This window comes from Microtus oregoni, unplaced genomic scaffold (genome assembly GCF_018167655.1).
Source record: "Microtus oregoni isolate MIOR12 unplaced genomic scaffold, Mior012 000002F_ref0000024, whole genome shotgun sequence".
In the NCBI taxonomy this organism is placed as follows: domain Eukaryota; kingdom Metazoa; phylum Chordata; class Mammalia; order Rodentia; family Cricetidae; genus Microtus; species Microtus oregoni.
This window is the reverse complement of record NW_024543061.1, coordinates 78,741,770-78,747,349: the sequence shown is the minus strand read 5'-3', so window position 1 is coordinate 78,747,349 and position 5,580 is coordinate 78,741,770.

Below are 5,580 nucleotides of genomic sequence, written 5' to 3'. Positions count from 1 at the left end.
ATTAATAAGAAATCACTCCCACATCACCTATCCAGATGTTTTCCAGAACTGAAACAAAATATTTTTTATATCATTTCACTTTTTGTAGGGATGTGAAATTGCAACTCTAACTAAGTTTGTTAATCTGTTTATAACTGAGCCAAATCTGAGGTAGATTCATGAGATAATGAAATATCACAAATTACCTTTAAATGATAACTCACAGAAATCTATCATATTTTTGTAGAAAGTGATTTATGTAGTAAAGCTTTGGCAATTTCTATGCTTAAAGATAGTGAGGGGACAGCTTTCCTATATCTCCATAAGCTTTTGTACACCAGTCAAATGTAAGAACTCAGCTTTACCCAAACCAACGACAACGAACGTGACTGATGGGAGCAGAGACAATAGAGGTGAGAAACAGCCGTCATAGGAAGGACCACCTGATATCACACCCGTGCTCAGCACTTCCTTCTATATTTCGGTTCTCTGAAAACACAATTCCTCACTTGAGCAGCTCCTTCATTATTAGAGTATGAAACTTAGCACTGGTAGTTAAGGTGTTTTGTTGAGCTCTGAATGTTATAACTGGGAAGATTTTTGTGTAATGAACATTTTTTCTTTGGTTCTCTCATATTGCATTCTGACAACAGTTTCTCCACTCCTCCCAGGTCCTCCTCCCAGTTTCCCTCTACCACATAGCTACTCCTCTTCCATTTTCCTCCAAAGAAAAAGAAAAAAAGAGCAGGAGTTGCGAGGATATTAACCAATCAAGGCCTAAAAAGTTACAATAGGACTGGACACATTCCTTCATAGCAAGGCTGTAATAAGCAATCCAGTAGAAGGAAAAAGGTGCCAAGCATGGGCAAAAGAGTCAGAAAACTCTCTCCCTGCTCCCACTGTGAGGAGTCCAACTAAAGCACCAAGCTACACGACATAAGATACATGTAGAGGACCTAGATCAGACCCATACAAGGTCCTTGATTGTCACTTCAGACACTGTGAGTCCCTATGAGCCCTGCTTAGTTGATTTTGTGGGCCATGTTTTCCTGGTGTCCTCTTTCTCTCTGGCTCCTACAATCCGTCCTCCTCTTCTTTGGGATTCTTGAGCTCTGCCTAGTGTTTGGTTGTGGGTATCTGCACCTGTTTGTTCTCATCAGTTGCTGGATGATGTCCTCCCCTCCATCCCATGACAGCTGGGTTAAGTACCAATCTATGAGTATAGCAAAAATATCATTAAAAACATTTTTTCATTCTCTGGTCATGTTTGTTTCTATCCTGGATCTCTGGGCTGTCCTGCATCTGGTTCCTGGTCCTCCAAGTAGTGCCAGGCACAGGTTTTCTCTTACGGTGTGGGTCTCAAGTTAGACTAGTCATTAGCTGACTACTCACACAAGTTCTGCACTACTGTTACCCCAGAGCATTGTGCAGGAAGGTTAGATTGTAGGTTAAAGGGCATGTGTCTGGTTAGATGTCCCAGTCCCACTACTAGGATCCTTTCCTCACTCTAGAAGATGACCAGTTTCAGGGTCCAAATCCCCTGTTACTTTTTTAGTGTCATCCTCGTAGATTCCAGGGAGTTTCCACTCTACTAGGTTTCTACATTGTTTTCCCAATTCCATTCTTTTCTCCAATCCCCTCCCACCTGATCCCTCTTCCTCACATCCCCACCCATTCTAGTCTACCCACAAAATCTATTCTGTTTATTCTTCCTAGTGAGATCCATTTGTCCCCATTGAGCACCCTTTGTTACTTAGATGCTCTGCATCTGTGGCTTGCAGTATGATTATTCTTTACTTAACATCTAATATCTACTTATGAGTAAGTATACACTATGTTTGTCTTTCTGGGTCTGGGTTACCTCATTCTGGATGATCTTTGCTAGCTCCATCCATTTGCCTGCAAATTTCACGATGTCATTGTTTTTAAGAGTCAGGTAATACTCCATTATGTAAATGTACCACATTTTCTTTATCCATTCTTTGCTTGAGGGACATCTAGGTTGTTTCCAGTTCCTGTCTGTTATGAATAAAACTGCAATGGACATGGCTGATCAAATGTCCTTGTGGTAGGATAAAGCATCTTTGGGCATATGCCCAAGAATTTTGTACCTAGATCTTGAGGTAGATAGAGTCCCAATTTTCTGAGAATCTGTCATATTTATTTCCATAGTGGTTGTAAAAGTTTTCACTCTCAGCAGGAATGGAAGACAGTTTTTCCTTTCTCTGCATTCTTGTATTTAATCAAGGAATAATTTTCTTTTTATAGAACACTGAAGCATCGTAGGAAGACAATGTACAAATGTCAAATACAGGGCCAAAACAATCTTGTTTCCTAGATTAAATAGCATTATTTAGGTCAGTTCTCTATTCTGTATTCTATATTAAATTAAAAAAATTAATTTTAAAGTAAATGCTGATATAATCAATAAATAACTAAAGGCATTTAATAAATAAAATACAATTTGGGATTCATATTGAATAAGCTTCAGGATGCTTTCAATTGCTATTGGAAACAATAAGAAAGTGACAAAAGGGAAACCAGTTCTGAGTGTGGAGATGCGTCTTGTGAAGTCTAAATCGCATCACATACAATCCTGCATTAGTGATCACTATATGACAGCTACACCACAAAGACAAAGTCACATGAATCTACTTAGTTTGCTGAACTGAAACATGGTTTAAATTTTGGTTTTATGTCTTTCCTTTTAAGATATCCAAGTGGAGACTCAAAGAATCAAATGTGTAATAGTTTATAAAACTATTTATTTTGATCTTAACACTAAGTTCTTTTGACTTATATAACACTCAGATTAATGCAACCAAGTCTCTATCCTAGTGCTTCAGATTTAATTTCCCTGCTATTACATCTGTCAATCAGAAAATAATGTTCTTATATAACTCTTTGTTAAAGGGCTAAGAGGAAAAGATGCCTTCAGGTGCAAGCATGTTAGGAGAAAACTCACAACTCCTCAAAGCAGCATAAGATGCAGAAGTACAGAAAAATTGGACTAGGATCAGAGTATATACTTTAAAAATTTAAGATGTCACTAACTGAGACTATCCCAGTACAAATCAGGAATAAGAGTAAATTCCACTGATGAGAAATGCTACGTTGAATTAGCTCATAAGAGAAAGTAAAGACAGAAAAGGCCACAGCACTTTTATACAAACTTTAAAAGCTGATATTTTTTAACTTTACTATAGGAGTGTAGATACAATTTATAGGTTAAATATTAATATGCATTGGTGACTCTAAAATGTTCTATTGGTCATTTTTGTTGTTACATTTAATACCATCGAAATAACTAGTTTGAAACACTAATTGTTTTTTTTTACTTGTCTTTATTTAAAATTATAATAACTTGTACAAGATTCTACAGAGAATAAACATAGGGCTGGGACTGGGCCAAGGTTCTTCTGAGTCTCCATCTCATTTGTCACCCCAGTTCCTCTGTCCCAAAATCTTCTTTTCTCTTTTTTATAATTTTTCAATTGATTTTATTGAGGTATATATTTTTCTTTGCTTTCCTCTTTTTTTCTCCTTTCCCCTTCAACCCCCTCCCATGGTCCACATGCTCTCAATTTACTCAGGAGATCTTGTATTTTTCTACTTCCCATGTTGATTAGATCCATGTATATCTCTCTTAGGGTCCTCATTGTTGTCTAGGTTCTCTGGGATTGTGATTTGTGGGCTGGTTTTCTTTGCTTTATATTTAAAAACCACTTATGAGTGAGTACATATGATAACTGTCTTTCTGGGTCTGGGTTGCCTAACTCAAAATGATGTTTTCTAGCTCCATCCATTTGCCTGCAAATTTCAAGATGTCATTTTTTTCTACTATATAGTACTCAATTGTGTAAATGTACCACATTCTCCTTATCCACTCTTTGGCTGATGGGCTTTTGGTTGTTTCCAGGTTCTGGCTATGACAAACAATGCTGCCATGAACATAGCTGAGCATATGTTCCTGTGGTATGATTGTGCATTCTGTGAACATATACCCAAAAGTGGTATTTCTGGGTCTTGAGGAAGGTTGCTTGCTAATTTCCGGAGAAATTGCCACACTGATATCCAAAGGAGGTGCACCAGTTTGCACTCCCACTAGCAAAGAAGGAGTGTTCCTTTTACCCCATAACCTCTCCAGTATGAGTTGTCATCAGTGTTTTTGTTCTTGGCCATTTTTAAAGACATAAGATGGAATCTCAGAGTTGTTTTGATTTGCATTTCTCTGATGACCAAGGATGTTGAGCATCTCCTTAAGCATTTTTCAGCCATTTTTGATTCTTCTGTTGAGAACTCTCTGTTTAGGTCTTGTAGTAATAGGGGCGGAGGGGCTGCGTTCCCAGCACCCCGGCCGCCTGCTCAGCTAGCTTATGCCCCAAAATAATTACACAGACACTGTATTCTTTTAAGCACTGCTTGGCCCTTTAGCTCTAGCACTTACAGGCTAATTCTCACATCCCGATCAACCCATCTCTAATAATCTGTGAGAACCGGTCTTACCGGGAAGATTCTAGCCTAGTCCATCCTGGGTCAGAGCTTCATGCCAGGAGCGGGGCATGGCGTCTCTCTCAGGCGTCTGCTCCCTAGAGGAGAGCTGTCAAGTCTCTGAGCTCACTTCCTCTTCCTCCCAGCATTTTGTTCTGTTTACTCCTCCCACCTATCCTCTAACCAATAAAATGGGCCAAGGCAGTTCCTTTATTAAGCCAATGACCTTCCTCCATCAAGGTCTGTACTCAATTTTTTTTTTTAAATTGGATTATTTGTTCTATTGATGACCAGTTTCTTGAGTTCTTTGTATATTTTGGAGATCAGCACTTTGTCTGTTGTGGGGTTGGTGAAGATCTTTTCCCATTCTGTAGGCTGCTGTTTTGTCTTGTTGAATGTGTCTTTTGCTTTATAGATGCTTTTCAGTTTCTGAGATCCCATTTCTTAATTGCGAAGCACTAATTGTAAGGGATAATAATGTAACCAAAGTATGATGTACAGCCTTCTCTTGCCATGTAGGGAGAAACTTTGTTAAAAGATCCCTCATCTCTCCCAAATTCAGGTAGACAGGTATCAAAATTTTATTATTTAAACATATTTTTTTATTTTTAAGGTTAATATATGTCATCAATATTTCTAATTAATTTAATTAAATAGTTAATTCTTTAAGTTTTTTTTATTTTTGTTTTCTTAATAGAGTTGCTTTGTGTACCCATGGTTGACCTAGAATTCACAACTTCTTGCCTTAGCTTTTCAAGTGGTAGAACTGCAGGTGTACAAAAGCACTTCACTTAAATTAGGCATTTAATTTATTGTTACATCATCTTTTGTCTGTAAAAGTACACATACGGTGAGCATGTACACACGTGTGTGTGTGTGTGTGTGTGTTTGTGTGTGTGTATGTGTGTGTGTGCATGACCCATGGTTCATATGTAGGAGTCAGAGAACCACTTCCTTTTATTGATTCTCTCCTCTACCATGTGGGTCCCAAGAATCAAATTAAGTCCTGGTGGAAATTTCCCTCACTGAGCTGTCTCTCAACTCCAAGGACTTAGCATATTTGTTTGTAAATTTATCAAGTGATTTTGAGTGTGTATTTCTATGGGTGCC